The sequence below is a fragment of the Schistocerca americana genome, chromosome 3 (assembly GCF_021461395.2).
Source record: "Schistocerca americana isolate TAMUIC-IGC-003095 chromosome 3, iqSchAmer2.1, whole genome shotgun sequence".
Lineage (NCBI taxonomy): Eukaryota > Metazoa > Arthropoda > Insecta > Orthoptera > Acrididae > Schistocerca > Schistocerca americana.
This window is the reverse complement of record NC_060121.1, coordinates 955,085,288-955,105,654: the sequence shown is the minus strand read 5'-3', so window position 1 is coordinate 955,105,654 and position 20,367 is coordinate 955,085,288.

The window sequence follows — 20,367 nt, the reverse complement described above, 5'->3', positions numbered from 1 at the left end:
TATATGGTTCTGCCTTTCAGTGCAGTGATAAATGTTAAACAGTCATTTCTCGAATTAGTTTATGTATGAGAAATATAGAAAGTTGTACTGTTGCTACTTCTTAATGAAGCTCAGTTATTTCTTTGTCGGCGGGATTAGTACCCGATTTTTTATTTGCATTCATGGTGTTATTTGACTACACACTCGCACTGCACATCACGAGTTGTGTGTTGAGTAACGTTTTTGAGTGCTGAAATCCGGTCTCGCATTGCACATCGTGAGTACGGTGAGTGAAACTTTATTCTGACAGCCAGATCATTATCTTACAAAAAACAAAGTTGTAGGGCAAGTAAACAGTAAATTTCATTGTCAGTGTAGTTCACATTCAGAGTTCGGCATAGTGATTATCAGAGTGCATTTACGAGAATAATATCAATACAGGTTCAGAGGTTTAATGCGAGTGAAATGTTTTATGAAAGTACTACATTGAGATTTCAAACACATTTAACAGATGAAGTCAGATGGGTTTTATTCAGTGATCACTTGTTGTGTAATTACGATAATGGTTCTGGCGCAGAAATTGTTTTCTATACTATCAAAGATTCACAACATTCAGAGCCAACATTTGAGGCAAAGTCATTTCGTCACAGGAACAGACAGCGTACGTTAATTTTATTGAGAAAAGATTTATTTCTCGTAGTTTTTTGTTTGATTGCCCGCACTCTGTTTCAACTCGTGTAGCATGAGCTTTACGTACTTCCACCCCAAATAAGCTGCAGATGTTTTCAGTGAACGTTTTTCTGTTACTCGGTTTTGCAAGTTTTACCGACTGACTTCGCAATTATACGAACATTAAAACATTTTAAAGGTTACTTTCACATGATGTAATACTACTGAATCATGGGTCGTACAATGATATAAATTTGCAGGTATGTTAAGTAGCATACGTAAAAAGTCTGCAAAATGTGTTGCGAACAGAGTTAGTAGTAAAGTAGTAACAAATTAAAACGTCATGCCAGATGCGTCAGTCTTACTACATGAGCAACGATAATGTGGTAAGGAAGAAACTTTTTTCCTTTCATCATTTTGTGGACGGTGTAAGCGATACATAGTTTCGAAAAGCTTTAAGATTATGTGTAAACTTTTCTACAGGTCCTTAACTACTCTCGTTCTTCAGTCCTTCATGAATATAGTCTGGGAATTTGCGCGATGAGAGTTAAAGAGGCATCACGACGTATACCCTGTTTCTACGAGGGTGAGTCAAATGAAAACCTTAAATATTTTTTTAAAAATATTATTTATTGTGCAGAAGTGGTACAAAGCTGTATCACTTTTCAACATAGTCTCCCCCACGCTCAATGCAAGTCCTCCAGCGCTTACAAACTGCATAAATGCCTTTAGAAAAAAATTCTTTTGGCTGTCCGCGCAACCACTCATGCACCGCGTGGCGTACCTCTTCATCAGAACGGAACTTCAAAAAAATGGCTCTGAGCACTATGCGACTTAACTTCTGAGGTCATCAGTCGCCTAGAACTTAGAACTAATTAAACCTAACTAACCTAAGGACATCACACACATCCATGCCCGAGGCGGGATTCGAACCTGCGACCGTAGCGGTCACGCGGTTCCAGACTGAAGCGCCTAGAACCGCACGGCCACACCGGCCGGCAACGGAACTTCTTTCCTCCCATTGCGTCCCTGAGTGGTTCAAACATATGGAAATCGCTTGAGGCAAGGTCTGAGTTGCTCGCTCTCTTCGTTTCCGGTTGGTGCAAGTGAAGCCAGGTTTCGTCCCCAGTGACGATTCTTGCAAGGAAGCCATCACCTTCTAGTTCAAAGCGCCGAAGAAGTTCTTCACAAGCATCAACACGTCGTTCTTTCATTTCAGGAGTGAGCTGCCGTGGTACCCATCTTGCAGACACTTTGTGAAACTGGGGCACGTCATGCACAATGTGATGTGCTGACCCATGACTAATCTGTAAACATGCTGCAATGTCATTCACTGTCACTCGGCGGTTTTCCTTCACTATGGCTCCAACTGCTGCAATGTTCTGTGGAGTCACAACTCGTTGTGCCTGACCTGGACGAGGAGCATCTTCCACTGAAGTCCCACCATTTGCGAACTTCCTACTCCATTCGTAAACTTGCTGCTGTGCGGTTCTAGGCGCTTCAGTCTGGAACCGCTCGACCGCTACGGTCGCAGGTTCGGATCCTGCCTCGGGCATGGATTTGTGTGATGTCCTTAGGTTAGTTAGGTTTAAGTAGTTCTAAGTTCTAGGGGACTGATGACCTCAGAAGTTAAGTCCCATAGTGCTCAGAGCCATTTGAACCACTTTGCTGCTGTGACAAACATGCATCACCGTACTGAACCTTCATTCGTCGATGAATTTCAATAGGTTTCACACCTTCACTGCTTAAAAACCGAATAACAAATGTTCAAATATGTGTGAAATCTTATTGGACTTAACTGCTAAGGTCATCAGTCCCTAAGCTTACACACTACTTAACCTTAATTATCCTAAGGACAAACACACACACCCATGGCCGAGGGAGGACTCGAACCTCCGCCGGGACCAGCCGCACAGTCCATGACTGCAGCGCCTTAGACCGCTCGGCTAATTCCACGCGGCCCGAATAACAGAACGCTGTTCTTCCCTGGTGCAAGTCGCAAGTGGGGCGGCCATCTTTATACTGACACTGCGACGGTATGTGTGCATCTGCTCTATGCTGCCACCTACAGGCATTCTGCACGCTTTTTGTAGCACGCTTACAAACTTACAGGATAACGGCGCGAAAATTCGATTTGTTATTACAAATTTAAAGTTTTCATTTGACTCACCCTCGTAATTCTAGTACTTGTTTACTGTGTTAAACCTTTAACCTTAGATGATGCCTCTTGATGAGCAGATCATGATAGTGAAACTTCCTGGCAGATTAAAACTGTGTGCCCGACCGAGACTCGAACTCGGGACCTTTGCCTTTCGCGGGCAAGTGCTCTACCATCTGAGCTACCGAAGCACGACTCACGCCGCGTCCTCACAGCTTTACTTCTGCCGGAACCTCGTCTCCTACCTTCCAAACTTTACAGAAGCTCTCCTGCGAACCTTGCAGAACTAGCACTCCTGAAAGAAAGGATATTGCGGAGACATGGCTTAGCCACGGCCTGGGGGATGTTTCCAGAATGAGATTTTCACTCTGCAGCGGAGTGTGCGCTGATATGAAACTTCCTGGCAGATTAAAACTGTGTGCCCGACCGAGACTCGAACTCGGGACCGTTGCTTTTCGCGGGCAAGTGCTCTACCATCTGAGCTACCGAAGCACGACTCACGCCGGGTACTCACAGCTTTACTTCTGCCGGTACCTCGTCTCCTACCTTCCAAACTTTACAGAAGCTCTCCTGCGAACCTTGCAGAACTAGCACTCCTGAAAGAAAGGATATTGCGGAGACATGGCTTAGCCACAGCCTGGGGGATGTTTCCAGAATGAGATTTTCACTCTGCAGCGGAGTGTGCGCTCATATGAAACTTGCTGGCAGATTAAAACTGTGTGCCCGACCGAGACTCGAACTCGGGACACAGAGCTTCTGTAAAGTTTGGAAGGTAGGAGACGAGGTACCGGCAGAAGTAAAGCTTTGAGTACCCGGCGTGAGTCGTGCTTCGGTAGCTCAGATGGTAGAGCACTTGCCCGCGAAAGGCAAAGGTCCCGAGTTCGAGTCTCGCTCGGGCACACAGTATTAATCTGCCAGGAAGTTTCATATCAGCGCACACTCCGCTGCAGAGTGAAAATCTCATTCTGGAAACATCCCCCAGGCGGTGGCTAAGCCATGTCTCCGCAATATCCTTTCTTTCAGGAGTGCTAGTTCTGCAAGGTTCGCAGGAGAGCTTCTGTAAAGTTTGGAAGGTAGGAGACGAAGTACCGGCAGAAGTAAAGCTTTGAGTACCCGGCGTGAGTCGTGCTTCGGTAGCTCAGATGGTAAAGCACTTGCCCGCGAAAGGCAAAGGTCCCGAGTTCGAGTCTCGGTCGGGCACACTGTTTTAATCTGCCAGGAAGTTTCATATCAGCGCACACTCCGCTGCAGAGTGAAAATCTCATTCTGGAAACATCCCCCAGGCGGTGGCTAAGCCATGTCTCCGCAATATCCTTTCTTTCAGGAGTGCTAGTTCTGCAAGGTTCGCAGGAGAGCTTCTGTAAAGTTTGGAAGGTAGGAGACGAGGTACCGGCAGAAGTAAAGGTGTGAGTATCCGGCGTGAGTCGTGCTTCGGTAGCTCAGATGGTAGAGCACTTGCCCGCGAAAGGCAAAGGTCCCGGGTTCGAGTCTCGGTCGGGCACACAGTTTTAATCTGCCAGGAAGTTTCATATCAGCGCACACTCCGCTGCAGAGTGAAAATCTCATTCTGGAAACATCCCCCAGGCTGTGGCTAAGCCATGTCTCCGCAATATCCTTTCTTTCAGGAGTGCTAGTTCTGCAAGGTTCGCAGGAGAGCTTCTGTAAAGTTTGGAAGGTAGGAGACGAGGTACCGGCAGAAGTAAAGCTGTGAGTACCCGGCTTGAGTCGTGCTTCGGTAGCTCAGATGGTAGAGCACTTGCCCGCGAAAGGCAAAGGTCCCGAGTTCGAGTCTCGGTCGGGCACACAGTTTTAATCTGCCAGGAAGTTTCATATCAGCGCACACTCCGCTGCAGAGTGAAAATCTCATTCTGGAGATCATGATAATATTTAAATTTTCAAATCTGAAATATTGCAAATCAAATATTAGTTGTCGCTGGAAGCCGTTAAATAGGCAACCTGAACTGGGATCTTTAACCATCAGCCGTGGGCAGTGAATCATAAATGGCGACTTATCTTCAGTGTCTCAGACACAGTTAAACATGACATTACACCCAAGGTACTTTTAAGTTTGTGACTGGTTCTCATATTATCGGTTCGGATTTTTGATTGAATGTTTTCCTCCAAGCGGCAAGATATTGCCGACGAGATTTTACAGTAACTTTCAGAAATTTGATTTAGAAGGCAAACGGCTTTCGCAGGCCATCTTTTGAGACCGCTGCAGATGCCTGCTTAACTCCGAATAAGACGCTAACCACCGTGATGTGCTGACAGCTACCAACTAACATAGTCACAAAGCTGACGCATCTAAACGCACATACTGACAGAACAATGGCTTTACCGTTCTCTGTTGTTTAGTTAATTCGTCGCCCAGTCTGTTTTTATTTGCTTCGGCACGAAGACTCGTAACTTCCAGCAGGTCAAAGCGTGCCGCCGCGCATCAGTATCTACGCCTTTCTAATATCTCACATTCCCATGCGGTGAGGCGTAACGTAGCCCGTATACTGTCGTAGATGTGACGTAGGATTTGCTTTATTATTTTTTCGGTCACGTGTCTTTTCTTTTCGATTAGGCGCTCACTTGAGCAACTACACGTTCCAGTCACGTTAATGTGACCACCCCCTGTGTTGGACGTCAACGTACAATAATCACTCACAGAGGGCAGATTGCAGCACTAGCAGTGGAGAGTATGTAAAGTGTGCTGGGGGGACAACGAAACAGTGCAGTCGTTGTGATAATGCGAAAAAGGAACGATTTATTTCACGTCCAAAAGAGAAGTTCATTGGTTTTCGTGCCAAGAATGGAAGCATTTCCGAAACAGCTAAGCTTGTAAACTGTTCAACTGCCGCCGTGTTTAATGTATACTGTGTATGGTAAAATAGCACTATGCAGCTGTGGTGCGCGACTGGTCATAGATGACAGGAGGGAACGACTGCTGCAGAGATTTGTACGGACGAATAGACATGCAACTGTTGAGAACAAATCGCCCACATGAACCAAGGAGCTACCAACAGTGCCTTCTCAACGACTGATCATCGAATGTTGCTGCGTATGGGCCTCTGCAGCTGGCGCCTCGTTCATACAGCCATGCCGACCTCTGTTCATTTGCGATGAACGCTAGAATTTGCACGCCAGTATTGCAACTGGATGTCCACTGAGTGACGACAGTTGGTCTTTTCAGATGAATTACGTTTTATTCTCCATCGCACAGATGGTCGTTGGCGTGTACGGTGCAAAACGTATAACAGGAAACACCCTGCAACCAAGAGGAAGCGTTATAGTATGGGGAATGTTTTCGTGGTATATCATGGGTGATATCAGCATTCTGGAAGGCACAATAGATCAACAAAAATGTGCATATGCAGTGTTGCGTGGCTTTATGCTTAATTACAGACTTACTATTTTATCAGTTGATTTGTTTTCACCACGTAACGCCCGCTGTTTGCGTCCTTCTTCGTTGCTGAGCGATGTATCACTTTTCGTTCTGACGCCGCAACTCTTCCTTTCCTATATCTTTACTACTTTTTATCTATATAAATGATGAACTATTGGTTTTGCCGTTTAACAACTCTTTAATAACTGTGGAAGTATTACAGGCATCGAGTCCCACCTAATGTGTCACCCGCCTATACGTTTTACATGAACTTTTCAAGACTCGATCGATCTGTTTGTATGTAGGGTGTTTAGGTTTTTATATTGGTAACGCCACGTAGCGCTCTGTATGAAAATCACTGGCTGTGCTATGTGCAGTCTGTGGCTGGGTGGCATTGTTGTAATATTCGCTATTGTAGTGTTGGACAGTTGGCTGTTAACAGCGCGTAGCGTTGCGCAGTTGGAGGTGAGCCGCCAGCAGTGGTGGATGTGGGGAGAGAGATGGCGGAGTTTGGAGAGCAGAAATACATTGTTTGTTCTTTATCAAAATCTTTCATTGCCTAACTACGTCTATCAGTGGTTAGTCCCTTCAGTAGTTAGAATCTTTTATTTAGCTGGCAGTAGTGGCGCTCGCGGTAATGCAGTAGTTCGAGTAACTGAGATTTTTGTGAGGTAAATGATTCATAAAAGGTATAGGTTATTGTTAGTCAGGGCCAAAGAACATAATAATAATAACTGTTCTTACAATTATTCGTATAAGTCTTGATCGATTTAATGAGGGGTGGGACAGGCCTAAGCCTTGTGACATCACACATATATCCTTGGGGTCTATGTTCACCCCTACCTGCAACTCCTTTTCTCCTCGGCACGACGGCACCTACCAGCAGGACAATGCAGTGTGCTCGCACAGCTGGCCACTAAACTCCCCGGATTCAAACCCAGTCGCGAATCTGTGGGACCACCTCGATCGGACTTTTCGCACCATGAATCCTCAGCCGAGAAACCTAGCGAAGCTAGCAACGGCATTGGTATCGGTACGGCTCCACATCCCTGTCCGTACCTTACAGAACCTCACTGACTCTCTTCTGGCAAGACTCGCACTGCAAAAATTGGTTATTCAGGATTTTGACCGGTTGTCACCTTAATATGACTGGACAGTGTACATCTGTTTTCATTTGTCAGCGACGGTACGAGAAACAAACAGCATTAGTCAGTCGTCTTGCTCTGGTAGCAGTTGTAGCGGGTGGACGCAAGAAAAAAGCAGGTTCGCTCTTGTGTCTGATATCGCTTAACGTAGTGATGAATCAATAAAAAACTTTATGATGCCTACCCTACCGACGGAACGAGAAACAAACAGCATTAGTCAGTCGTCTTGCTCTGGTAGCAGTTGTAGCGGGTGGTCGCAAGAAAAAAACAGGTTCGCACTTGTGTCTGACACCGCTTAACATAGTGATGAATCAATAAAAATCTTTACGATGCCTATCCTGTTTCAAGTGTCATATAGTGCGGAATCTGACAGGTACGACATGGAAGCTAGCGCGCTGTTGCTGTGTTACTCCAGTGCTGAATATGTATGTTCGGCGTGGTACAAGTCCAGCAGTGCCAGAAACATAGACGTGGCGCTTAATGAGACGTGACGTACATCCGTAGGTAGCCTCCACTGCCTTGCTGTCATAACCCCTGCTGAAATTAGACGCGAAATGTCCGCTAGATGCGAGAAAAAAAGGCTATGACTACGGAAACCCACCCTTTATATTGCCGTCAGCCAGCACATCCTCGGCTGCACTCAAGAAGGAGCACTGCTGAAGCTCGTACAAGAACACCAGAATAAGCAAGGATTTCAAAGTGGCGTTAGAAGTGCCAACATTTGGAGAACTTATGATTCTGAAGGAAGAGCTCCCTCTCGATCAATCAGAGAAACTATGGATGGCTCTCAACAGACTACGTTCTAGTTACTACAAGATGTAAGACCAACCTGCAGAAGTGGGGCCTCCCCAAGTCAGGTTTTTGCAAGTGTGCTGCTGAGCAGAGTTCTTCATCTCCAGCCATATGCGTTGTAAGAGCGCTGATTAGAGCGACACCCTGTGCAGTCAATGTAGCCAGTATATGGTCAACGATCGATTTCTATTTGTTGCTTGCATATTTCGTACTTTCTTCGTCATCATCAGCTAGCTTCCCACTCATTCAGCAGTTTTCCTTCAGTCCAACCTTTATCTCTGTCACATTGTCCATATCATTCATTCTCTCTTCTTCCTTACCTATTTCTTCCTGTCTTTTCCATCCGCCAGATCTACTAACCTTACCCTGTTATTTCTCGCTCTTGCTGTGGCCAGTCTAGTACTTCTCCACATTTGATTCCCTATGAAGGCTCTAAGCAGTATGGGACTTAACATCTGACGTCATCAGTCCCCTAGACGTAGAACTACTTAAACCTAACTATCCTATGGACATCACACACAGCCATGCCCGAAGCAGGATTCGAACCTGCGACCGTAGCAGCAGCGCGGTTCAGCACTGAAGCGCCTAGAACCGCTTGGCCACAGTGACCGGCCCTTATGAAGGGGAGAGTGTTCTATCTTGTAACATTTTTCAGACTTTGGCCTCTACCTAAACTTCAGTCCATTGGGTGTACGTGTGTACAGCGACCGTTGAATACTCAAATTTAAAAGAGGGCGGCGGTCAGTCGCAAAAATCCGTAATGTATTGCAGATCTAGATTTCGACTACATTATAATCATCACACAAGCTTGATACCTGTGTGCCTCTTCTGGTTGGTTTGTTGATTCGGGGGAAAGGACCAAAAAAATGGTTCAACTGGGTCTATGGGACTTAACATCTGAGGTCATCAGTCCCCTAGAACTTAGAACTACTTAAACCTAACTAACCTAAGGACATCACACACATCCATGCCCGAGGCAGGATTCGAACCTGTGACCGTAGAGGTCTCGCGGTTCTAGACTGAAGCGCCTAGAACCGCTCGGCCACTCCGGCTAGAGGAAAGGACCAAACATCGGGGTCATCGGTCCCATCGGATTAGGGAAGGATGGGGAAGGAAGCCGGCCGTGCCCTTTCAAAGGAACCATCCCAGCCTTTGCCTGAAGCGATTTAGGGAAATCACGGAACACCTTAATCAGGATGGCGAGATGCGTGATTGAACCTTCGTCCTTCCGAATGCGGGTCCAGGGTGCTAACCACTGCGCCACCTAGCTCGGTGACTCTTCTGGTAATGCACCGATGTTAAGTCGAAATCCAGCTATGCAACAAATTTCGATTTTTGTGACTGACTGCTGTCCTCCTTTAAATTTGAAATTTAATTTGTTTTCTTACTTCAGCTTTATAAAGGCGACATCCACGTTCTGTGTGCAGTATTTTTTTCTGAAATAACAAATATTACTCGTGAAAAGTAATGTGAAAAACTGTTCCCAGGTACTACAGAGTCTCGTGCCTAGGAACAAATATTCAGTTGAAATTTAAAAGCGTTGCAGTCTGGAAAATCTTGCCATACTGTATTTAACAGTCTATCTCTTACATTATTAAGGCCTTGCCGCAGTAGTAGCTCCGGTTCCCATCAGATCACCGAACTGAAGCACTGTCGGGCTGGGCTAGCACTTGGATGGCTGACCATCCGGTCTGCCGAGCGCTGTTAGCAAGCTGGGTGCACTCAGCCCTTGTGAGGCAAACTGAGGAACTACTTGACTGAGAAGTAGCGGCTCCGGTCTCGTAAACTTACATACGGCCGGGAGAGCGGTGTGCTGACCACATGCTCCTCCATATCCGCACCCAGTGACGCCTGTGGGCTGAGGATGAAACGGCGGCCGGTCGGTACCGATGGGCCTTCCAAGCCCTGTTCGGACGAAGTTTAGTTTATTACATTATTACTGTATTACACAACAACTATCTGTGACAGCAAATTGAGTAGAAGTATTATCAGAAACCAGATACAAGTTACATACATTTGAAATAGAAGCTGTTGGAGACTAACAGAAATTATCATTTTCGAGAGAGAGAAAACTTTAAAGAGATTAAAGAAACTCAGTTCATTTGCAAATTTCATACGTTCTATGGTAAGAGTTCGGATGGTGTAAGATCGACGGAGCATCGCTTAACCGACACACGTTATAGAAATACTTTTAAAAATATATCTACATCGCCATCACTACTCTGCAATTCACATTTCAGCGCGTGGCAGAGGATTCTTCGAACCACGTTCAGACTATTTCTCTACCGTCCCACTGCCTAACAGCCCAAGGGAAAAATTAACACGTAAATATTTCTTTAGGAGCTTTGATTTCTCTTATTTTATTATGATGATCATTTCTCCTTATGTAGGTTGATGACAATAAGCTATTTTCACTTTCATCGTAGAAAGCTGGTGATGGAAATTTAATGAAAAGATCTCGCCGGAACGCAAAACGCCTTTGTTTTAACGACTGTCACCCCAACTCGCGTATCACATCCGTGACAGCGTCTCTCCTATTTCGCGATAATACAAAATGAGACATTCTTAGGACTTTTTCGATGTCCTCCGTCAGTCCTACCTTGTATGGACCCCATACCGTACAGGATTAATCTAGCATAGTGGTTCCCAATAGGTGGTCCACGGACCCCCTGGGGTCCGCGAGCTATGCCAGAGTGGTCCGCAACATGCTATTAGAATAAAAAATATATTAAATATATTTCGTATGATGACAGATTTTTTGTTTTGGCCGCTCAATATTTTCTCAATAACGAATATGTCAATGTTTTTTCTGAGTACCAAAAATAGAAAACGGTTAGAAAAACTCTTAATTTGGCTTTTTTAGGTACTTGATACTGTGATATGACAAGGTACCAATCATGCTCGATGAGGCGGTCCTCGAGACCCAGTCAAACGGAGTCTTTGGTTTGCCTTCCCCACATTAACAATATATAACACCACTTGCCTTAAAACTCTGTAACGAAAGAATTAATAATGTCTTCCAAATAGCTTTAATATGTTATATAGCTCTTAAACGTATAGAACTCAAAACATATGAGTTTACAGGTACAAATGATGCACAAAACACAACCTCATGTCTCACAACAATAGACAATGCCGGAAACTTCTTCTGTATGTCTCTAGAGCGTATTCCTTCATGTCGTGATATAGGTCACAGAACGGAAACACCAACTAAAAAACATAATGTGCTGTCTTTTAGGCACAAAACTCTCCCATACTGATTTATAGATCTTGAAAACTATGTACGACATAATCGGATGATAACCAATATGTGAACAGGGGAAAAGTCCCACTTTTTTCACAAAAAGCGTTTTCAGTGCTATAACGTTCTCGGTACTCCATTTCATGTCCCTAGACTTGTTCCAAGTGTCAAATCTTGGAGAAAATGCTTGAAATACTCATTACTAGATTGTACATCATTTTTGTGCCAAGCGGTACTTTCCAGCGCAATTCCAGTGACATGCGTCAAGGTTTGCTCTATTTAATCTTGGATGGTTTGAAACACACAATTTTTTGTTCAGTCGGCACAGTATTATGAGCTGTGATAGAGATTTTTCAATTATAGAGAAACGAAGAAAGATAAGCAATACCATTCTTCCGCAAGACGTTTCTAAGGCAGCTAAAACTATGAACCCATTAAACGTAATTCGAATGCATAAAACTGATTTCTTTTATCTTAACGATGCTGCTGAAACATTGTTGTCAAAGCGGATGCGTAGTATCTCCAAATTCATTATGATCAAAGTGCCTCATGTTCATCCATCTCAAACAGCTGTATTAGAATTCTTACTCGGAAGCAGAATAATGGAAATAGTCAGTGTCTTCAAGAGAGAAAGTTGAGTTGCGTAGGAAACAAAAGTCCACACTGAAAAATTTTTTCCTGAAGTTAATTAAATTTGAAAGAAAATGTGAAATGATTTCTGTTAAGTACAGTTATATTGGTTAAAATGTAACCACGGTATTTCTGTAATTGTTTACCGCAGATAAAACGTAGTGCCTCTGTATTGTTGGCACGTGAAACAAAAACTTTCTTACTGTCACATAGAACCAGACAGTTTCGTGGTATGGTACTTAAAAAGTTATCAATAAATTATTTTCTCATCCGTCTCATATTTACAGTGATGAGGTGGCAGCATAATTTCGTGGTACCAGTATATATCTTCGATATTTTGGGTATAGATGATTCATGTAAAAAAACAGATACATTGTTTTAAGGCTCTGACAAATGCGAGATTTGGCACTTAGAATCTTTGCCATTTCCTCTCTTCGTACAATATGTTCACGCGCAGTATTTTTACAAGTATGTGTTGGCCCTTGTAATATTTGACCGATAGAAGACAGGACTATCCGATGCATGCTCAGCAGAAGCGAAATTGACCTCAGATGTGCACCAGTGAATCATAAAGGCACCGCTGATGTTCTCAGTACACATAAATTCTTTATCTGATAGGGTTGCAGCATTTTCAGTCTGTATCTTGACTACATTCTGTGGTAATAAGTGATTTAATGACTCGTATACCTAAAGTTTCTTATTTAACAGGAAAATACATCGATTCCGAATCATAAAGCTAATTGAAAGATTGTACCCAGTTATAAACTGATCGCTATCGCACGGGTACTTACCTTGTACGACGACGATCAAAATCGAAATTTTATAAGAAGTTAAATAAATCACAACGAATAATCGAAATAGCACAAAATTTGGAATGCAGAGTAAGTAATTACGGTCGCCCGCTCATAGGAGAGCAACAGTTACAATTGTGAACCTGAACTGAAGTTGAAATCACTTAATAATTACAAGTATAGGAAGGTAGCAGTGGGACAAAAATTCACATACGCAAGTTTAAATCTAAAAGCCACATATGATAAAATTATTATTATTGTTATTATTATTATTATTATTATTATTATTGCATTCTGTCTATCCATATAATACAATTTCGCAGTGTCTACATTCACAGTGTCTGCAAAGTATTATTCAATGTCCTTCAGACAAACATGCAGAAAGATTTGGTTTGTCATCAATAAACTGTACAGCTAATGTCTCATCATATTCACAAATTTCAGATACATCTGTTCTATTCCAGACAGCCACAGATTGTCTGTAGTAACTTCTCCTTCAGATGTGTATGCTGTCTGAATCACATTGCGTAGCACTATACAGACATTGTAAATACAGATGCTCTAAAATTATATTATATGCCTAGACAGGACCCGAAAGTAATTCAAGCGGCGTTCAGTAAGTAACGCAACAATTTTTATGAAAGTAAGTTGGTTTTGTTCAGGATTTCAATACTTCATACCATTCCCCACTCTTTTGGCTACAAAACACTATTTTTCAGCGTAATTTCCACTCGAGGCAACGGCCTTACGCCAGCTTACTGTGAAAGGCCTGTATGCCCACGAGGTTGTCAGAGACAACGTCTTGCTGCAGCAGTAATCTCCCTATCACCCACATACTGCTTCCTGTGGAGTGCATCCCTCATTGTGTCAAACAGATGGAAGTCAGAAGGTTCGAGATCCAGGCTGTAGGGTAAATGAGGAGGAACACAGCATCGAGCACTCCTTACTGGTGTATCAGCACCAACAAAGAGACCAACATTTGAGCAGCGAGTTGTTGAATTATGATGCGTCGCTTAACTTGAATGAGGTTGTCCGCACGTTCCAAGACTGCAGGAGTAGCAGCGGTGTGCGGCCGGCCGTCACATGGGAGAAATGACACGTTTAAACGACCTCGCCCAACGACGCACCATGTCTTTGTTCACTGCCAGGTCTCCACAAACATTCAACGAGCGCGTATGAATGTCTGCGCCGGCTGCGGTGGTCTAGCGGTTCTAGGCGCTCAGTCCGGAGCCGCGCGACTGCTACGGTCGCAGGTTCGAATCCTGCCTCGGGCATGGATGTGTGTGATGTCCTTAGGTTGGTTAGGTTTAAGTAGTTCTAAGTTCTAGGGGACTGATGACCATAGATGTTAAGTCCCATAGTACTCAGAGCCATGAATGTCTGCGATGCTCTGGTTTTCCGCCAAACGAAACTCAGTGTTAGCTCTCTGCTCGGAATGCACCTCCATTACAGAAACCATTTTGATGGCTACGTATAGGGCCGCCACCTATTAGAAATTCATAAAACTATAGGCACTTTAGTGGTAATATTCCGGGATGTCCCACAACAGGTTCCGCATTTTTTCAGCAGAAGTTCGTCCGAAAAAATAAGTTGTATTACTCCTGCTGAACGCCCCTCATAATGAAGTCTCTCCCTGTGTGGGGTCCTGCTTAGCAATATTTAATAGGTAACTAAATAATACGTAATGCCATCAATCCTTTCTTTACGGCCTCTGAAAATAAAGGTACAAATATTCTTCCAAAGTAACGGCTATTGTCATGGGATATGATCAGGTCTGGTACTATAATTGAACTCCACTTATACGTTACCAAAAAATAACTTATATTTTATCTAAAGGTGTGATACATAGAAACATGTGGGCTTACTCTGCAACAGCCAGACGAAAAAAGACGCCATGGAACGGCGAGAATAAATGAAGTACCATACAATTCTTTTACAGCAGAAGATATACAGAATTATTTCCGTTTTGCCTCTTTGGCAAAAGTCTCTCACCAAACGTTTTTGGTATGATTTTAATTGCAAGACCTATTTTTACATTGAGAAACAGAAATTCACAGCATGTGAGAACATTAATATGTTTCTATTGGTTTATTTCATCTCACCCTTTACTTGGTTATGAAGCTACGTGGGGCAATGTATATATGCATTTCATCGCTAGCATGTACAACGCTATAGTCACCAGTAAATTGTACAACTGACGTCTAATGGTACTCATAATTTCTGACCGTATCTCTTATGTTTTATTTTATGTTATTATTACTAATTTCCCCTCTCACCTCCAACAGTTGATGCACAAAACTACTACGAACGGCACAACCTTGATCAATTATGTTAAACACTTCATCGAACATTGAAATAATTTCTGTACTTAGAATGAAATTTTCACTCTACAGCGGAGTGTGCGCTCGTATGAAACTTCCTGGCAGATTAAAACTGTGTGCCGGACCGAGACTCGAACTCGGGACCTTTGCCTTTCGCGGGCAAGTGCTCTACCAACAGAGCTATCCAAGCACCACTGACGCCCTGTCTGTACTTGTTTTATTATTTGACCAGTAAAAGAAATGTCCTTCTTGCACCTCCGACATTATATCCCAAATGTTAATTTAATGATTCTTCGCATGCATTCACATGACACCCCGTCCTTTCACTATTCTCATCCGGCTCACATTGACATAACATCATTTCAGCTAGGCGTCTCTACCTACATTCAACGTTGTGATTACGTAAATAACACACTGGGATTGACAGCAACAAAACATGTGACTTTCATGCGATAGCCAGAGGAGCACAATAATCTTCTGAACAATTCCACTCCTTTACGGTGCTTCTATCACCAAAAACTTAAAGGGACACTGAGTTCAGGGAAAAGTTCAGACATTCATTTGCATGTAAAAAAATTTAATCCTCTGGGCACCAATAAGAAATCGAGGTGACATTTTTCCATAGTAAAACGCTGCCCTCGCATTGTTCTTAAAGCTTTTATATATTTCAACTCCTGGTAGATCTTCAGACCACAAAAACGGATTACGTTGTCCGTCATTTGGTGCAAACAGATGCCATACATGTATTGGTACTGCCGTTGATAAGATGGTAGGATAGGCAACTTTCAGAGTTGGTAATATGAATCAAAACAAGAAAAAGAAGTATTTGAGAACATGGCCTGTAAAATGTGTACGTCAAAAGCTACAAGCACTTATACAGTAGATGGGATGTGTTTTACAACATCGAAGGTGAATAAGTTTTCATAGCTCCTAATGTATGCATTTTAGAGCCCCTGCACATGTAATTTTTTTCTTTTTTGGTCCATACTACAACCTCTGAGAGTTGCCTATCCTACAGTCTTAGCAACAGTAGCACCCGTACATGTTTCCTTCTGTCAGAGGTTTGAAAACGATTTTCGATTACAGCGTTTGACTCGGTCGTTTCCGGACCATGGTCCTTCCTCACCTCACACTGATACATTTACACTTCTCCATCATCCATACAAATTTGTAACATTATCAAGGAATCGCCCTGTATACAGTATTTATGCTTCTGGAATTGAAAGCCACTACATTATGAAAGGAAAAATAAAGCGGTTTGTGAAAGATACGAAGACGACACTGGAGGTGTGGTGCGCTATAAGCTTGTAACAACTGAGAGTGAAAGGGAAGCAAAGGAAAGGCGGGACATATGTGGATTTTTTTTTTGTTGGACTTGTTTTAGCTTTAGAGTTAGTGATCTGCCTCTGGGGACCTAGTGGAAGCTGGAACATTAGATTCCGCCTCCTCTGGAATCAATCACTGCGGGACGAATACGTTTCTTTCCCGATTGAATGGGCAGTGTTCACTTGGCAATGAATCTAGTGGTTAATGGATTGGAAGATGCAAAGGGGACGGCGGTCGATGGGGGAGCCGTTATCCAATGGAGGGGATTCACATTTCCGCCCTCGGCGACACGCTTGCAGTTGTTCACAATGAGGTACAGATTCTCATTAAATTTCAAGTACCAGTAGAAGAAGAAAGTTCAAAACGTCTATGTTAGCGTTTCCTCATGTCAGTGTGAAACGATATTTTTTATCTTTTACACCTTATACGATGAGCTCTCAGATTATGAGGTCCTTTTCCAATGGTCCAGCGGCAGTTAAGGATAAAGAATGTTCTTCTGTGGACTGAGATGTTTTTAACAACGATTATTCTGTTTCTTACCTATTAACAACAGTGTAAGAAATAAGATCAAAAAACTGTGTTAAAGAGTTATTACTGCTCACGGCATGCACACAGGTCAAAACTGAATTACAGACACTCATATTTTAAAGTATACTACCCATTTCGTCCTGATGACAATGACGACGAATCATGTCGTATCCTTCACGAGGTTTTTCGGATTCATTTTGAAAAAAAGACGGCTGAAATACCGCACAGAGTTCACAGACATTGGTCTGAGCTGGGTCAAAGCACGCCTCTGGCTCTCAGGCGTCCCACATCGGCTCAGCAGTACAGTTTCCAGAGGAGCTGGAAGGCCAGACTGGCCCCCTCATGCCTGAGCAATGCTCCTCAAAAAGTTGGGAGTGGCAGGAGTGTTGCTTAAGTTATGGATCGCTTTCTGGATGATGTCATGAACGTAAACCAGGTTCGAGTATCATGCATCAGTGACAGACGAATGCTGTCACACCATTAAGGTTCCAGGAACACACAGAAAATGTTGTGGGGAAGGCTAATCAAAGACTGCGTTTTATTGGCAGGATACATAGAAAATGTAACAGACCTATTAAGGAGACTGCCTACACTACGCTTGTTCGTCTTCTTTTTGAATACTGCTACGCGGTGTGAGATCCTTACCAGATAGGACTGAAGGAGTAAATCGAAAAAGTTCAAAGAAAGGCAGCACGTTTTGTATTATCGCGAAATATGGGAGAGAGTGTTACAGAAACGATACAGGATATTCACCCTATAATGCAACTCATTTTTTCCAGCGATGGATGACTCGGCAGGAACTTCAGTTCTAGAAGTGCGCATTTTGGATGTTCAGTTAACGATCCACCACGAATTATTATTTAGTGTATGGCTAATACAAACATAGCCTAAAATTAAATTACATATACATATGTACATATTTAGACCCAAGAAACTTAAGTTTGGCTTTACAACTGAATATCCAATCCTTCAATCCAGAGCACTCCATCTGGAATAGCTAGCAGGAAGTCCTCTTCAGTACCGTGATAGGCTCTAATCCTGCATTCACTGACAATGTGGTGAACAGTCTGGCATGGAGCCCCGCAGTCACAGGCTGGATTAGGCAGCTTCTTCCACTTAAAGAGAGCATCCCTGCATCGGCCACGGCCGGTACGGATTCTGTTGAAAGCAGTCCAGGTCTTGCGTGGTAGGTCGAATCCACTTGGAAGTTTAGCACCTGAGAAGATGTTATGCAGGCGCACATCTGTCACCGCTCCCCACCGACCTTTCCATTCTTTGAGAGGTTTGAAATCCTTAGCAACCATGTCAGCATCATCGCACAGAGTTGGATGGCATGATTTCAGTGTCTTACGATTTAAAAGTGGGAGGTCGCTGTGCACGGGTAGGTTAGTATTCCTGGAGATCTTGTGGAATTCCCTCATAAGGGCAGTACATCTGTGTAGATCAGGAGGCAATATACCGGTTAACAGTGGAAGCCAATAAACTGGAGTAGATCTGATTGCGCCAGATATTATGCGCATTGTCGTCTTCAGCTGGGTATCAACAAGCCTTGTATGATGACTGTTCATCCAAGCAGGTGCACAATACTCAGCACTTGAGTGGATACTGAAGATCCCCAGGTAGTTCAGCATAACTTATGGAGGATTTTGTTTCGAGTCCTCAACTTTTGAGCTAAGTTAAAAAGGCGTTGTTTGAAGCATAGTGTACGGTCCAGGATGACACCAAGATATTTTGGGTTCCAATTATGACGAAGAATTCTGTCTCTCAAACTTACTTCCACCAGGAAAATTGTGTTGTTTTCATTCTGAAAAGGACTGCCAGACAACAGATTCGTCGTCTGAGGGAAGAAGAAGTCACTGGGTGACATTTTAGGAGAATGGGGGAGGGTGAGGCCAGATTCGATAAGCCAAAGAAGCAGCATGTGTGATGCGTCCTCTGTAGAATGGTTTGGCGTGAACTGGAGGAAAACTACCCTTTGACAACTTCCAAGAGGCTTCGTCTTGGAAGCAACTTCCTCAGGAAATTTCGACAGCATTTTCCTGTGACGGTTTGCCCCTTACGAGCATAATCATGACAGTTCGCCGGCCACGGTGGCCGAGCGGTTCTAGGCGCTCAGTCCGGAACCACGCGACTGCTGCGGTCGCAGGTTCGAATCCTGCCTCGGGCATGGATGTGTGTGATGTCCTTAGGTTAGTTAGGTTTAAGTAGTTCTAAGTTCTAGGGAACTGATGACCACAGATGTTAAGTCCCATAGTGCTCAGAGCCATTTTTTTCATGACAGTTCCAAAAAGCGTTCAGCATCACTTTCGGGACTGTGGAGCACAAAAAAACTCTTGGGAAGCTTTCCACATCTTGACATCGTCCGATGAACTGGTCAGAAGAGGTGAGTAAGTGCGCTTCAGTTGCTGTTTGCTTGTTACGAGAATTATCATTCACAAAAAAAGCTCAGCAGCACTTAGGGGAATGTTGAGCAAAATAACTCCTTGGATAACTTCCCGTGTGTTGACAGGCTCCTTAACATGGTCACAAGATCGTAGTATTCTCCTATGTCGGATTGCTTCAGTGAAGAAAACGTTCAGCATAACAATGAGCAATACGGAGCAGTAGGTACTCCTGGGCAGATCCCTGCAATGCTTCGTCTTCGCAGTCTACTATAACCACATCTGAAAATTTCGATAGCGTGCTTCTATGACTGTTTGCCCCTTGCGAGCATAATTAGGACAGTACCACAGCGCATTCGGTATAACTTTCGTGAATGTGGAGCATAAAGCCCTCTTGGACAGCTTACAGCATCCTGACAGCCTCCGACAACCCGGCCAGGTAATGTCACTAGTATGCTTCTGTGGCAGTTTGCTTCTTACGAGCATAGCCAGTGCAGTCACAAAAAACCTCTCAGCATCACCTTGGGGAATATAGAGCAAACAAAACCCTTTAGACAGATTCCTGCAACGACTTGTCATGTCTTGAGCAGAGGAAATTAGTGATTAATGTCCCGTCGACATCGAGGTCATTAGTGACGGAGCACAAGTTCGGATTGTGGCAGGATGGGGAAAGAAGTCGCCTGTGCCCTTTCAAAGAAACCATCCCAGCAACTGCCTGAAGCGATTTAGGGAACTCACGGAATACCTAAATCAGTATGGCCGGACGAGGTTTTGAACCGTCGTCCTCTCGAATGCGACTCCAGTGTGCTAACCACTGCGCCACCAAGCTCGGTACCCTGGTCTTACAATTTCGATAGTGTACTCCTGTGACGGTTTGTAACTTACGAGTATAACCATGACAGTCCCAAAAAAGGTTCAGTATTACATTCAGTAATGTAGAGCACAGAACTCCTTTGGACAGCTTCCCGCCTTTTGACAACCCCCGATAACCTGGTCGGGAGATGTCAGTAGTAAGCTGCTGTGGCAGTTTACTTCT